The following is a 17105-nucleotide window of genomic DNA, read 5'->3' as shown; positions in this document are numbered from 1 at the left end:
GCCAAGATGCGGACACTGTCCTGCCTGTGACAGCTAGGTCCTGCACTGCAGGCATACTCTTTACTATCTGAGCCACCAGGGAAGCCTCTTAAATACAACACCAGACACAAAACAAGCACTCTGAAACTGTATGTAAAAACATTATCTGGTTTCTAAGACTGTATTCACATATATATCTTAGGATGCCAGTTACCCTTGGTGTGCAGCCTTTATCCACAAGAGAGGGGGGCTGGTAGAGCAAGGAAGATCCAGCATTCCAACAAGCAAAAGGCACCTATTCCCACAGCAAGGTCACAGCCAATGGAAGTTTTATGACTCTCTACTGTTTGCCCCATTCCAAAGCAACCCCACTCTCTACCTCCCCCAGATCTGCCCAATTAAGGGAAAACAAGGGCAAGTATGATAATGGTCCAGCTTTGGGTCCATGGAAGCTCATTTACATTTTATATTCATTTTACATTTACATTCACACTGATTTACATTTAAGAGGAAACTGACAGACATGGACAAGGAGTGTGGCCTGCCATTCTAGTAAACAAAGAATGTTGCCTCTTATTCCAATAAACGAGGCTCAAGCCATTAGCCACTGCAGCCACATTCCCCAAACCCCGTGGTACAGCTGAGGAGAAATTAGGATAGAGAAAAGAGGAAGCATTATGTGTTCTGGGCACTGGCCCTAGATAGTTAAGATGCATATCTAAGGAATAATTACAATGAGCCCAGAGTCTTGTATCTTCTCATACAGAAAAGCACTAAAATCATTAACTAGTAATGTCTATTTTTTGTGACTATCAGTTATCTTTGATGTTTGACTATATGGTTTGGTTTTTCCTGTTGTTGTTTTTCATTTCAGCAAAATCTCCTAAATATCCTGGCTACTCCCTTATTCTTTTGTCTTTGGAGCAGTTCCTCAGAGCGATCTGAGGGGCTGTCTCCTGAACCACAGTCCTCAGTAAGATCCTCAGATAAAACTTAACTTGCAACTTTCAGGTTGTGCTTTTTTCTTCAGTTGACCGCTTTAGTTAGCGACAGAGACCCAGAGCAGACTTCTCTCCCTCACCCGAACTCTACAAGAATCTGGAGCCTTGGTACCAGCAAAGACCTCTTGTGCCTAGCCACCTCCTCAGAGTCCAGATGAATTTAGGTAAGTCTCTTCTGGGTCCTAGATCTCCACTATTGGCTGATTATCCTTAGTTTTATTTGGTGGTGAATAAAATTCTCGCTGGAGGAGATTTTCCTTGAACTTAATTTCAAGAAGAGGTACCTGGGTTATCCCAGATGAACTGACAATGGAAAGATTACGCTCAGTTGAAAACTGGATTACCACAGTTAAGAGATGCTGGGAAGACTTTATTATGTATGTACAGAATTTATTCCTACAAGTACCTGCTTTGTTGGGAATTAAAGGAAATCTCACTTTCAGTTAGTCAGTCAGTTCAGTCGCTCAGTCGTGTCCGACTCTTTGTGATCCCATGAATTGCAGCACGCCAGGCCTCCCTGTCCATCACCAACTCCCGGAGTTCCCTCAAACTCATGTCCATCAAGTCGGTGATGCCATCCAGCCATCTCATCCTCTGTCGTCCCCTTTTTCTCCTGCCCCCAATCCCTCCCAGCATCAGAGTCTTTTCCAAAGAGTCAACTCTTCGCATGAGGTGGCCAAAGTACTGGAGTTTCAGCTTTAGCATCATTCCTTCCAAAGAACTTCCAAAGAACCCAGGGCTGATCTCCTTTAGAATGGACTGGTTGGATCACCTTGCAGTCCAAGGGACTCTCAAGAATCTCACCTTAAAAAGGACCAAATGTGGGTTCTTTTAACACTCCAAAGTTAATTTGTGTGTGTGTGTGTGCAGCTAGAAAAAGCCAGCTTGATAAAACATCTTCTCGGAATTCTGACCTTAAAGGAACAAAAAACTTTTCAAAGGAGGAACTAGCATTTCTCCCACTGTGTCTTTGAGATGTAAATGTTTTACCTGATCTTCTTAAGACATTTTTTTCCTCCCTGTGTTATGAGAGCTCTGACAATGGCCAGACAATGGAGATTAAAATTGAAGAAACTTCTAAACTGGTAAATTTTTAGAGAACTCTCATTATTAACAGCTGCATTACTGGCACCTATGAAAAGACCCAAGTAGAAAGTGGATACAAAAAAATATAATGGCTAACCTTAGTAATTCCCTTAGTTTAATCGAACAAAGAGCAACAACAAAGAAAGTTTGGGAAGCTAAATCTATGGTCAATTTCCCCTCAATGGGTCTTACAGATGCTAATAAAAGCATTAGATTGTTAGTTAGGTTGATTAACAGGAATAAGAAAAAACTGCAGAGAAAGTCTAGAGACATCTCAACAAGGTAGAAATTTTAAAGGGACTTGTTCCAAAACAATAAAAATCTTTAGATGGTTAAGAAATGGGATAAATAAACCAATAAATACATGTATCCAAACAAACATTTTGATACAATGCTAAGGTTGGATGGCCAAAGGGGCTCCCTATTGGTCCCCATCATTAAAGAACCCCAAACAAGTCCACTCTATTTACCCCAGTTTGGGCTTCCCTGGTGGCTCAGACAGTAAGAATCTGCCTACAAGGCAGGAGACCTCGGTTCTAGCCCTGGTTAGGAAGATCCCCTGGAGGAGGGCCTGGAAACCCACTCCAGTATTCTGGCCTGGAGAATCCCCCACGGCCAGAGGAGCCTGGTGGGCTACATTCCACGGGGTCGCAAAGAGTCAGACACACTGAGCAATTAAGCATAGCAAAACATATACATATTTAAAAGGCTGCTAGAAAATTCAGTTGCTTGGGGGAACAGTTAGGCCAATTAATCAAGTTAAAATATCAACGAAAGGTCCTGAATCCCTTGGCTCAACCCCTCAGCTTGGGAAATCCAAAGCCTTTTATATAAAAATAGATAACGTGGTCAGGGAGATAAAAAGAAACGTTTCTGGGACCCTGTGTAAGACCAAGACAGGTTGATGGGGATTTAATGGAGGTTAAAATTACAGATATAAGAGCTGAGAGAATTGAGATGAATGTTTATAAAAGTTGGTATGTTTAAATGGGCTTTATATAAGATGGTTAAATCTCTTCTGCCAATTATATTATGGGATAAACTTAGGTCTCCCTTGCCTGGTGGGCTTATAAATCTGCCCCTCAGGCAACATTGGTTAAACACACTAAGGAAAATCAGTAGGGTTACCTGAGCCCACACAATATGAAATAAAACTGGGGGCTAATATTCAGGAGTTAATAAAAAGAATGAAGGCTTTTAGCCCCTAGAGTAAACTGCTCTGGGTTTAATCTGTATACTCAAAAAAGAGGGCCTTTATTGAATGGCTTGTGCAAAGTTTGGAAAGCAGGATAAACTGAACCCTAAAGTTCTAGAACATATAACTCTTGATTTTCACTGTAGTTGGAAATCTTTTTACTGATATAAAGAAGCAAATAAAGAAAATGTAGTTGGGCAAATCAATCTTTCAGTACCATATAGGTGGCAGACCAGTTCTCTGAGGAATTAAAAGCAACTGTCCTGTCTTACAAATCTCTACATATCAAAAACATAAGTACATCCCACAAGGACCTGAGACTGAGCTGAATTAGCTCAATCAAGTAGAACCTGCACCAAAAAAACAGAGCGAGAAAGAGAAACAGGCTTTGCTGAACTCAAACTGCTGGAAAGCATCCCTCACCAAAACTAATTCACAGCCTCCTTCAGATTTATCAAGGACAAATACAAACTTTAAAATATTCTCCAAACAGTGAAAACCTTTAGTCATCTGAGCAAATATATTTAACTTATTCAAATTGCTATTATAAACTAGTAAATTTATAATGCTATAACTGATACATGACTAAGTTTTCAAAAGAAGCTATGAGGTCTCTAGTTATGCCTTTTTATATTTCTATGTGTACATTATACCTATGGTATGTTCCTAACTCCAGATAATATTATCAAAATTACACATACAAAAAAGCTGTATTTAACTGATGTAAAAGTTCAGTTCATTTGCTCAGTCATGTCTGACTCTTTGCAACTCCATGGACCGCAGCATGCCAGGCCTCCCTGTCCATCACCAACTTCCTGAGTTTAGCCAAACTCATGTCTGATTGAGTCTGTGATGCCATCCAACCATCTCATTCTCTGTCGTCCACTTCTCCTCCCACCTTCAATCTTTCCCAGCATCAGGGGGTCTTTTCCAATGAGTCAGCTCTTCGCATCAGGTGGCCAAAGTATTGGAGTTTCAGCTTCCACATCAGTCCTTCCAATGAACACCCAGGACTGATCTCCTTTAGGATGGACTGGGTGGATCTCTTTGCAGTCCAAGGGACTCTCAAGAGTCTTCTCCAAAACCACAGTTCAAAAGCATCAATTCCTCTGTGATCAGCTTTCTTTATAGTCCAACTCTCACATCCATACATGACCACTGGAAAAACCATAGCCTTGACTGGACAGATTACTTTGTTGACAAAGTAATCACTTACAAATTGATATTTTTAAAATACAATAAAAAAACTAGCCTGCAAATTCCCTGGCAGTCCAGTGGTTAAGACACTATGTGCTCACTGACAAGGGGCCTAGGAATGATCCCTGGTCAGCGAAATAAGATCCCACATGCTGCAGGGCTTGGCCAAAAAATTAAAAATAAGAAATCTTGAAAAAAAATTTTTTTTTAATTAAGTTACTTAAAAGAAAGCCAACCGAAATAAATTTCAAGTTCCTGTGATCTGGGAAATAGTCAATATTATACTAATAATCAGTTTTAAAGTTTAAATTTATTGGTTTAATGAATATAGACTGTTCTTACTTTTACTGTACCTACGTTTACCAAAAGTTAAATAAGTCATACTATCTCTGTTATAAAATTCTCAAGAAAAATATCTTGAAATGATGGCTTATTTTGTGTAATGCCTCATTAGTTTTCATGGGTAATTTAAACATAACTATAATTCAACAGATATAAATGGAGCAACAGTTTTGAGGTAAATTCTTTAAGAATAATTATGTCTTACGGTTTGTCTACTTAAAAATAGTTTCTGTAGATTTTTGGTGACTTAATATTTATAGTTTTGCTAAATTAAGTGAAATGATGGAAATTATTAAATATCTGCTGCTGCTAAGTCGCTTCAGTCATGTCTGACTCTGTGCAACCCCACAGACAGCAGCCCACCAGGCTCCTCCATCCCTGGGATTCTCCAGGCAAGAACACTGGAGTGGGCTGCCATTTCCTTCTCCAGTGCGTGCATGCATGCTAAGTTGCTTCAGTTGTGTCCGACTCTGTGCAACCCCATGGAGAGCAGCCCACCAGGCTCCTCTGTCCATGGGATTCTCTAGGCAGGAATACTGGAGTGGGTTGCCATGTCCTTCTCCATTTAAATATCTAGATTATTCCCAAATAAAATAAGATACTGAAACATTAATTCCTCAACATAGCCTGCCTTTTTACAGAGAAGATATTTAGGTCTACTAATAAAAATATCACATTGAAAAAATTTCATTAAAAAACAACACGTTTTCTAGAAATCATAAACAGTATTTGTGATTTTGCCAATCTACAGAATAATAATCGAAAAAGTTTATAATTGCATACTTCTTAGTTTTCACTAGAAATTAAGGTTTTTAAAAAGTTAGAATTCTGGTTAATGCATGTAATTGAGACAACTAAAATTGGTAAGGAAAACATCTCGCATGAAAGGGAAAAAGGTATAAGAAATGAAAATACAATTTGTTGAGGAAAAAGAAAGTAATTTTATTCTAGAGAGAGAGAAAGGAAAAGCATAGGACAAAACCTATCAGTAAAAAGAAAGTTAAAGAAGGTTTGTGGAAATGGAACTCTTAGAAAAGACTTCTGTACATGGTCCGGACTGGCTTAGATTAAAATAAAGTTTAACTGAGTAAATTTCAATATTAAAAGTAAGCTGGCATGATTAACATAAATCAGATCTGAAATTAAACTGAATCTTTTTAACCAGTGAACCAATAAACACACACTAAATTATAACTAAAATATAGAGAAAGGGTCCAAAATGTCTGGATATTACGGGGTCCTCTGAGACCACTAAGAGACGAGAGAAATGAAAATCTTGCCTAAAACCTTTCTTTTCAGAATGAGAAAGTATGCTCAAAGACTTACCCCGAAGTCTTTGTCGTGTGGGGAAGTGGAGGCCAGGATCTCACAATTCATTTAAAGACATTTTACATTTCTTAAAGATATGATCTATGCATATCTCCCCTTCACATATATTCAGTAAATAACAAGCTACTTTCTTATCAGAGCCTGAGTAAATAAAAATTAATGTGTTTATTCTATTTGTTTTATAAACACTTACAGGTCTTCATTTGAGAAAAACTGGGAACTTTTAAAATTCTAGCCCTTCCAATTTTATTTCTTTCCCATAAGAGGCTGAATGCAAATTGGCAACTATGGTCTCTAGAGTCTTTGAAATTTAAGGCATTACTCCTCCTATAGAGATGCATTTGCTAAGTCACAAATCTATGAAACTTTAAAAGTTCAAAGCAACTTTAGTAACACACCTAGGACCCAGATCTTGGTTTCTGATAACAGCCTCCAAAACAAGGAACCAGAGTGCCTTGGAAAAATGACTGATGCAAGGGTCAGGGCACAGAAAATAGAAAAATCAGCCTGGAGCATTTCATGATACCAGAAAGCAAGGAAATGCTTTTTTAAAAGGCAGGATGGGGAAGTGGTACGTCAAAAGGGCACAGGGGCCAACGTGAAAGAAGAGCTCCCAGTGGCGAATGGTGGAACCATTTGATCAGCAATTAAATAATGACTGCATTGAATTATAACCTATACAATAAAATAAATATCTATGAGTCTATATTTATACAGTTGAATAAATAAATGAAGGAACAGCTCTTCCTCAAAATTCTCATTAATAAAGAGAAGTAATGAGAAAACAATCTTTAAATCACTGTTAGAACAACACAGTACCAGGTACATCCAGTTCCACCAATGGACTAAAACTAGTGAATAAAGACTTAAGGAGAAACTGGATATTTGCAAGGCCCAAGTTTCTCTCCCATGATATATATTAAATACAAAGGGAAAAATGATAACCATCAGGGACCTGACAAACAGCACTTAACCAAAGTTTAAATCAGTTTACATCAGTAATAAGACATCATGTACCCCGATATGATGCACTGGGATTACTTCTAGTGAAAGTGAAGTTGCTCAGTCCTGTCCGACTTTTTGCCACCCCATGGACGGTAGCCTGCCAGGCTTCTCCATCCATGGGATTTTCCAGACAAGAATACTGGAGTGGGTTGCCATTTTCTTCTCCAATGTCTTTCTAAAATGCATAACTTCAATCTAATTATGAGAAAATATCCAGTATTAATTGCAAGATATTCTACAAAATAACTGAACAGTATTCATTATAAGTGTCAAGGTCGGGAAAAACAACAGAAGGTTGAGGAGCTGTCATGGTGGCTCAGATGATAAAGCGTCTGCTTACAATGCGGGAGACCCAGGTTCGATCCCTGGGTTGGGAAGATCCTCTGGGGAAGGAAATGGCAACCCACTCCAGTACTCTTGCCTGGAAAATCCCACGGACAGAGAAGTGTGGTAAGCTACAGTTCATGGGGTCACAAAGAGTCGGACACGACTGAGCAACTTAACTTTCAAGGATACACAACAATCAAATGCAATGTGAGCTCTGAGGCTGGATCCTGAATAGAAAAAAAGATAGTGGAAAGCTGAGAAAATGGTACAGAGAGTTCCTATAACATCTTATATAACTATAGTACCATTGTTAAAACTAAACTATAAACTTATTTGGATTTCATCAGTTCAGTTCAGTTCAGTCGCTCAGTTGTGTCCGCCTCAGTGACTGTATTTTTCAATGTTTATAATGCTAGCATAATATTAGACTTAAACTGACATCTTTGTTCTTTAAAACTTCCTTATCAAGACCTATGCAACCCAGCCACAGCTGTATATATTTGGAAAAGCATTGTTTTATAAAGACTAATGCACCAAAGATCTTTTTCTAGTTTCTCATATTATAGAGGGAGAGAATAGCAATTTTATATTTGTTGAAAAATTCAAACCACTTGAATTTACTTCTGGGTAAGGGTGGCATTCTAAGAGGCTAGATAGAACATATCTCACTGGGGGAGAGGGAAGGTATATATCTAAGTATGAAATCAGAACACAAGGAATAGCTTATAGCTCCAGGAAAGAGCTAAACAGCACATACACTGTAGCAAATGTAATGAGTCACCTGGCCCTAGGTTGCTAGTAATAGCTGGGTATAAAACAACATTGCACATGTCAAATAGATTATACTCATAGCTTAGATTCCAGATGGAAGCATGAATGGTTTGGCATGATAATAACAGTACTATTAGATTGAAGAGATAACTGAAATGATACTATTAGGTTTTTAACTACAGTTAGCCTACTACTTTAGGTTTCTGAAGTACATATGTTTATTTGGGGTAACTATTACTATCATATGAGATATTCTAGAAAGACATATAACAGTCTCCCTACGTTACGAAAAGGAGAAATGGATCAGAAAGATTCTAAATCAAAGTAGATGGTTTGCAGAATCCTTTATTGTAGGATCAGATAAAAATACTAAGAATTCTCAGCATACCTAACACTACTATTCTGGCAGTTTCTACTAACTCATATTCTACTTCTGGACTCCTTAATTAAAATCAGACCTCTTTTGCTCAAATTCCTATATTCTTTAGTCCCATGAAGAAACTGGTCCAGAAAGATGAAGAGATTTCCTGGCACACTGACTAGACCCAAGTTAGGTAGGTCTGGGCCTCCCTGCTCTCACAGGTTCTTTTCACTGTCCCTGCATGCCTTTACAATGAACTGAGCTGCTCTGTGAACATGGAAAGAAAATGTGAAACAAATGACCAGGCTAAGTTTAAAAAAAAAAAGAAACGGTTGGTGATCTTTAATAAAGTACTTTGTCCCAGCAATAAATAACCCTGTCAATTCTCTCCCTCCTCCTCTGCAAGTATGAAACTCCAATACCTCCCTGAAAGGCTTGGTGTGATCAAAAAATTAGAATAAATATAAAAACCACCTGCAGACAGCAAGTATTCACCAGTTAATGGCCATTTCCATTTATTAATTCTGAAGACCTGGTCATCTTATCTTTGTTGTTGCTGTTCAGTCACAGTCATGTCCAAGTCTTTGTGACCCCATGGGCTGCAACCTGCCAGGCTTCCCTGTCCTTCACTGTCTCCCAGAATTTGCTCAAACTCACATTCATTGAATCGATGATGCCATCCAGCCATCTCATCTGTCGCCCCCTTCCCCTCCTGCCCTCAATCTTTCCCAGCATCAGGGTCTTTCCCAATGAGTTCATTCTTCACATCAGGTGGCCAAAGTACTGGAGAAAAATGTGGATGGAAAATATAGCTACTACTTCAGCTTCTCAAAATTTTTTTAATTTCATTTCTGTTCAGTTGCTCGGTCATGTCTGACTCCTTGTGATCCAATGGACTGTAGCACACCAGGCTTCCTTGTCCATCACCAACTCCCAGAGCTTGCTCAAACTCATGTCCATCGAGATGGTGATGCCATCCAACCATCTCATCCTCTGTCGTCCCCTTCTCCTGCTGCCTTCAATCTTTCCCAGCATCAGGGTCTTTTCCAGTGAGTCGGTTCTTCACATCAGGTGGCCAAAGTATTGGAACTTCAGCTCCAGCCTCAGTCCTTCCAATGAATATGCAGGGTTGATTTCCTTTAGGATTGACTGGTTTGATCTCCTTGCAGGCCAAGGAACTCTCAAGAGTCTTCTCCAACACCACATTTTGAAAGCACACCACATTTTGAAAGCATCAATTCTTCAGCGCTCAGCCTTCTTTCTGGCCCAACTCTCATATGGCATTCCAAACTAATATGGGATGGTGGAGGAAAAGTTGCAAAACGAAATACTTTATTCTCCCTTTCTAAAGATTCTGCGGTCCCTCTACCCTTTGCATCCCTTCTTTTCACTCCTCTAGGGTGAAGTCAGGGTGTGGTCAGCATAGAACTGCCCACGCAGCAGGACAAGAAGAGAAGCGACAGGTCTCTTGTGAAAAACATCTGAAGTTTGGGTACCCCTCAGGCAATCTTTCCTCTTTCCTTGTAAGACACTCAGCTCAAGTATTTTCAGAGGGAGCTAACAGGGCTTGCTGCTTTCTAGAGACTTTCGTTTTTATGCTTCCAGATAAGAACTTAAATCCTGTTAAATGACAGAGAACTACCTACTGCTACCTGAATCTAAGCAGTAATTTCCAGCCAACCATTGCTCTAAAGAGTAACAGGTCTTTTCAGTTGCAAAGGGACTGAGCTAGTAATCAGCATTTTCAATGGAGTATTAAGATTTCATTCCACCCTTGCCAAAAGCAAAACTTCTTCACTGGAATTGGGATGCGGGCAGCACTTCTGCTTCACCCACATCTACCCACCCCATTTTAAACAGCAGAACACCACTAAGTTTCACTGCTAAGATTCTCTGAATATTTTACTTATTTCTATAAACAAGCTAAGTATGTGGCTCAAAAATTAGATGTCCGCTTTCTAATAGTCTCCTTGTGAAGCAGGTTTGGAAACACTGGTTTCCAAAAAACTACAGGGGTTAAGGGGATTATGGTGAGAAGGAGGAGTGAGTGTTAACTGGTTTTTAGGGGCAAGAATGACGAAAATGTGAAGACTGCAGAGACTGTACGCTTTAAATAGATATGAACTGTACGATATGTGAATTAGATCTCATAAACTGCTGTTGGGGAAAAAAACAAAAACAAAAACAAAACTATGAAGCCAAACTCATCTAGATACTCCATCATTATTGGTTCACATTCTGAACTCAGAACTAATTTTTTAAAAGGATAAACTTTAGCTTACAGTAGATCTATATGGACTTCCCTGTAGCTCGGCTGGTAAAGAATCCACCTGCAATGCAGGAGACCCTGGTTGATTCCTGGGTCGGAATAGGGTTCCCAGAGAGGGAGAGTTACCCACTCGAGTATTCTTGGGCTTCTCTGGTGGTTCAGACGGTAAAGAATCCACCTGCAAGGAGGAAGACATTGGTTCGATCCTGGATTGGGAAGATCCCCTGGAGGAGGGCATGGAAACCCACTCAGGTATTCCTGCCTGAAGAATCTCCAAGGACAGAAGAGCCTGGCAGGCTATAGTCCATGAGGTCGCAGAGTCAGACACGACTGAGCGACCAAGCACAGCATAGCATAGACCTATATACCCTGTATCAAGGATGGTCATTCAGGTTCTTTAAGTTTCATTAAAAGAGCCTCAACCTTAACCTCTAACCCCAGTAAGCAACATAGAATAAAACTTCTCACTTGATATAACCTTCAACTGATTCCAAACTTCTGTCAGAAATGCCTGAGAGAAACAGAGTATGTGAAGACATGAACCTACCCCTCTATAAAATCCAGATTTATTCCCAAACTATCAAACCACAGCATGTGGGACCATAGAGGCTTAGCATCCTACCAGTGTTTCTCATAATACTTATGGTGAGGAGAATGACAACTACAGCAAGCAGTCCTGGAAAATGCACGACTGCCTGTACTATGGGTGGGGCACCCAGGAGACTCTTCCGCCGCTATACTTCAGTCTCGTCTGCAGCCTTCTGTGATATCAGATATTTCCCTCAGAAGTAGATGCCAGGAAGAGCTTCTCTAAGGAGCTCATGTATATTTCCTGCCTTTGTCCTCATTGAACTGTGTGACTGATTGGTCCGTTTTTATTCTAGCTTCCAAGATATAACTTTAATTTGCTGTCCACATACATTGAAATGTACTCTCCCACAGTGACTGTTTTCTTGGTGCATTTCTCTTTCCATTTGTAATACTTAGGCTTGCCTCAAAAGCTCATGAACACTTAACACAAATAAATGTAGAATTGATTTCGGCTGTATTTTAATATCATTTTGATGTAACAGCACCTAAGAGAGCTCTAGCTAAATGTTCAGGATCCAGAACAAAGATGACCAAAAAACATTTGTTGCTATAAATCTTTTTTTTCCCTGAAAGTGGAATGAGCTTTTATATTTCTACCACTGAGTGAAAAAATGAAGCAACATTATGGGTATTTTTTTTTAACTGTTTGCTAGATTTACAATCTAACTTTTTTGGTTGTACATTTTTCTGTATTCTAACTTTAGTAGCATTTTTAACCAGTATTTTTAATAAGCTGGTTAATTTTTAATGAGTCAGCTATCCATAGAAAAATTACAAAAGGCAGCTCAATAATGCTTTAGCACACCAACCAAACTTGTGGACAAACTTTATGTCCTAGGGAGAAGAAATAGGCATAGACTATAGTGGTTAATCCCTGGAGAAGGAAATGGCAGCCCACTCCAGTGTTCTTGCCTGGAGAATCCCAGGGATGAGGGAGCCTGGCGGGCTGCCGTCTATGGGGTCGCATAGAGTCGGACACGACTGAAGCGACTTAGCATATCGGTTAATCCCTTTAAAGGTACCAATATTAACAAGTTTCTCTGCTAGCTCCATACTCAATAACTTTTTATCTATCCAATATCATACATTTGAGGAAAGGTAAGAGTTTTACCAACCGGCTAACACACACTGCTGCTGCTGCTGCTGCTGCTAAGTCGCTTCGGTGGTGTCCGACTCTGTGCGACTCCATAGATGGCAGCCTACCAGGCACGCCTGTCCCTGGGATTCTCCAGGCAAGAACACTGGAGTGGGTTGCCATTTCCATCTCCAATGCATGAAAAGTGAAAAGTGAAAGTGAAGTCGTTCAGTCGTGTCTGACTTGTAGCGACCTCATGAACTGCAGCCTACCAGGCTCCTCCATCCATGGGATTTTCCAGGCAAGAGTACTGGAGTGGGTTGGCATTGCCTTCTCCGCTAACACACACTGCTGCTGCTTCTGCTAAGTCGTTTCAGTCGTGTCCGACTCTGTGCCACCCCATAGATGGCAGCTCACCAGGCTCCGCTGTCCTTGGGATTCTCCAGGCAAGAACACTGGAGTGGGTTGCCATCTCCTTCTCCAATGCATGAAAATGAAAAGTCAAAGTGAAGTAGCTCAGTCGTATCCGACCATCAGCAACCCCGTGGACTGCACAGTACCAGACACGAAATCGGTTGCACCAAAGAGACGTTTTCTGGAGGAGGGGTCCAAATTTAGGGGAGTCTAAATTTTCAGTCTGTTTCATACTCACTTTCAAATGAAACTGAGAGGGAATAATTAAAACCCAGTCATTTCAATTGTAGTTTTCTATTGCCTACCAAATGCACACACAATAGCCACGGACCTTTCATGCCACATATTCCAAACGATTTTCATAATTTACTCACTCAGTTAGCGGTTCAGTTTTAACCGAGGGCTTCAATCTCAGGAGCTGCTGTGCTCAGAGGCAGAGCACTAACATTTATATAAAACGCTGAGTCAGCTGGACCTCCCAAATACACCCTACGGAAGCAGCTCCTACTTAACAATGACATCAGGCATCCGTACAGTGCTTCCTAAATGGTGAAAAGCGTTTACAAAAACTCTCTGGCTCCTTTCCTCCTTCCAGCGTCTCCCCAGTCCCTATCTGACCACCGGAGACTCCCTCTAGCGTCTCGCGCGCTCGGGATTCGCCCAGTAACGGTGTGGGGTTCAGGACACAGCCCGCGCTGGCGGCAAAGCCCGGCCGGGGGCGACTTTCCCCGACCGACGCCCACGACCCCCGGCGGCAGCCCACCCATCGCGCCCGCGCGCCCCACTAGCACCCCGCACTCACCGGCGCAGCGGCTGACCTGGGAAGGCACTGGCCCCGGGTTACCGTCACGTCGGAGAGAGCGGGCGGCGAGCCGGCGGTCGAGGGCAGACGAGCGAGCGCAGCACCGACTCCAGCTTCACCTCGCAAGCTTTAGACTGCTGACCGGGACAGCGGCCGGCAGCGGCCCCTCCCTCGCGCCCCTGTTCCCTCGGGCGAGGGCCCGTGAAAGGCGTGGCGCTGCCTGCCTGGCTGCGATAAGCGCCCGGAGTCTGGGCTGAGAGCACGCAACTGTCATCAGTGGACGCAGCCAGGTACTGGACCTGACCGTCACCCGGCCGCGGGGAAGGGGTCAGGGAAATGACTGTCCCTGGGCTTGCGGGGACAAAGCTACAAATCCTGCTTCCGGGGCTGGTATGAAGTAGACAGTGGGGAGTACCCCTGGAGACCACAAAGCGCTGCCCGGGCGGATCAGCACCTGGTCTGACATGGGCGGACTTAGCCACTGCCAGTGTCCCACGCCCCTCAGTACCAGGGGACCCTGGCACCGAGGTTTTTCTCCTGTCACACACATTGCCCACCCCCGGGGCAAGTAGGCGGCCTCTAATGAATGAGCTTCTGAGAAATGAGGTTTCTGCGTCCCAGGACCAATAAAATGAGGAACCAAATCTAAGGGTGTCCGGACGGGGAAAAAAAACTTTTTGAATGAAAACATTACAGTGAATGGTTTAAATATGTTCCTCACAATCCTGTAATATATGCATCTATTCAATACTCCGATCGTGTAGAAAAGCTGTAAGAGCGTGCAGATTCAGGAAAAGAGTTCATAACCTCTTCCTAATGCTTTCTCAAGCGGATCATTGCTATCAAATTCTGTTCGAAAATTTAAGATTGAAGCCAGCATTTCATAATTGCATTGCATTATAAAGAAATAGTCGTTTTAAGTTAACATTTTACTTTGGGCTAAGCTTCACAGGTGGCTCAGTGGTAAAGAATCTGCCTCAGTTCATTTCAGTTCAGTCGCTCAGTCAGTCCGACTCTTTGCGACCCCATGAATCGCAGCACGCCAGGCCTCCCTGTCCATCACCAACTCCCAGAGTTCACTCAGACTCACGTCCATCGAGTCAGTGATGCCATCCAGCCATCTCATCCTCTGTCGTCCCCTTTTCCTCCTGCCCCCAATCCCTCCCAGCATCAGAGTCTTTTCCAAAGAGTCAACTCTTCTCATGAGGTGGCCAAAGTACTGGAGTTTCAGCTTCAGCATCATTCCCTCCAAAGAAATCCCAGGGTTGATCGCCTTCAAAATGGACTGGTTGGATCTCCTTTCAGTCCAAGGGACTCTCGAGAGTCTTCTCCAAAGCCACAGTTTGTCGCTCAGCCTTCTTCACAGTCCAACTCTCACATCCATACATGACCACTGGAAAAACTATATCCTTGACTAGACAGGCTTTTGTTGGCAAAATAATGCCTCTGCTTTTCAATATGCCCAGTTTTATCAAGTGAAGTGAAGTAGCTCAGTCCCATCTGACTTTTTGGGTCAGACTCTTCAAGACCCGGTAGACTAGAGCCTACCAGGCTCCTCCCTCCATGGGACTCTCTAGGCAAGAATACTGGAGTGGGTTGCCATTTCCTTCTCCAGGGGATCTTCCCGACCCAGGGATTGAACCCGGGAATCCCACATTGCAGGCAGATGCTTTAACCTCTGAGCCACCAGGGAAGCCCAGTATTTATAGTGCCTGGTTATTGGAACAACTACTGAATGTGTTCTCTTTTTTTTTTTTTTTTGACCCCACAGCACCCACTGTTTCAGCCAAAGAAGATCTTAGTTCCGGGAGGGATCAAACCAATGCTTCCTGCAGTGGGAGCATGGAGTCTTAAACACTAAACCACCCGGGAAGTCCCTAGATGTGTTCTTAATCTAACACTTTTTTCTTTCCATTTAACTAAGCTTTTTGACCCTCTCTTATTACATATCAAGAAACAGATGAAAATCATCTGTACCCACCAGCCACATACCATCTGCTTTTAGTCTTTTTCTCTGCATACATATTTTCTTTTTTTTTTATTTTTATTTTTACTTTATTTTACTTTACAATACTGTATTGATTTTGCCATACATTGACTTGAATCCACCACAGGTGTACATGCGTTCCCAAACATGAATCCCCCTCCCACCTCCCTCCCCATAACATCTCTCTGGGTCATCATGGTGCACCAGCCCCAAGCATGCTGTATCCTGCGTCGGACATAGACTGGCGATTCGATTCTTACATGAATACATATTTTCTTAAAAAGCAAAAATGTACTTGTATACAAAGTACAGGAATGAACATCATCATCTCTGGAGTCAGAAAGTCTGTCAGATAGTCAGATAGTCTGAATTCTGGCTCTCCCAAATCCTGGAGACCTGAACTAGTTCTTTAGTCCTTAAGTGGTTATTGGTAATCAGGGGAAAGGATCTCTCAGGATAGTTACATTAAATGAGACAATGTGTATAAAGCACTGATAATGTATGTAATTTCATTGCTACTGCTAAGTCGCTTCAGTCGTGTCCGACTCTGTACAACCCCGTAGACGGCAGCCCATCAGGCTCCCCCATCCCTGGGATTCTCTAGGCAAGAACACTGGAGTGGGTTGCCATTTCCTTCTCCAATGCATAAAAGCGAAAAGTCAAAGTGAAGTCTCTCAGTCATGTCTGACTTATAGCGACCCCATGGACTGCATAGCACTTAATAGATGCTGGGGCTTCCTAGGTAGCTCAGTGATAAAGAATCCGCTGGCCAATGCAGGAGTCTATCCTAAAGGAAATCAGTCCTGAGTGTTCATTGGAAGGACTGATGTTGAAGCTGAAACTCTAATACTTTGGCTACCTGATATGAAGAGCTGACTCATTTGAAAAGACCCTGATGCTGGGAAAGATTGAAGGTGGGAGGAGAAGGGGAGAGAATGAGATGGTTGGATGGCATCACTGACTCAATGGACATGAGTTTGAGTAAACTCCAGGGAGTTGGTGATGGACAGGGAAGCCTGGCGTGCTGCAGTCCATGGAGTCGCAAAGAGTTGGACACAACTGAGCAACTGAACTGAACTGAATGCAGGAAAGGCAAGAGACCAAGGTTCAATCCTTGGGTCAGCAAGCTCCCCTGGAGTAGGAAACAGCAACCCATGCCAGTACTCTTGCCTGGGAAATTCTATGAACAGAGAAGCCTGGCAGGCTTTGTGGAGAGTTGGACACAACTGAGTGGACACACACACACTAGATGGTAGCTATTACTATTAATATTTTGTAAAACTGCTACTTTGCAACATGGTTCCCTGTCATTCAAAATCTTTCTACAACTTTATATTTAATGGGCACATGGTATTCAGTGTTTGTTATGTACTT

General features: G+C 42.1%; 1 protein-coding gene across 7 annotated transcripts in view; it reads right to left on the bottom strand.

The window, feature by feature from the left end:
• ABCG2 (ATP binding cassette subfamily G member 2 (Junior blood group)) overlaps nucleotides 1-17105 on the bottom strand; it is a 131255-nt gene that overhangs the window by 56469 nt on the left and 57681 nt on the right. Inside the window, exon 1 of one of the 7 annotated variants that reach the window (XM_018049141.1) lies at nucleotides 13761-14203. The exons of 3 other annotated variants lie outside the window; for them this stretch is intronic. The gene's annotated coding sequence lies outside the window, so the exon portion shown is untranslated. 7 annotated transcript variants of the gene reach the window in all.

Source organism: Capra hircus, chromosome 6, assembly GCF_001704415.2.
Source record: "Capra hircus breed San Clemente chromosome 6, ASM170441v1, whole genome shotgun sequence".
In the NCBI taxonomy this organism is placed as follows: Eukaryota; Metazoa; Chordata; class Mammalia; order Artiodactyla; family Bovidae; genus Capra; species Capra hircus.
This window is presented reverse-complemented; position numbering and strand designations above follow the sequence as displayed.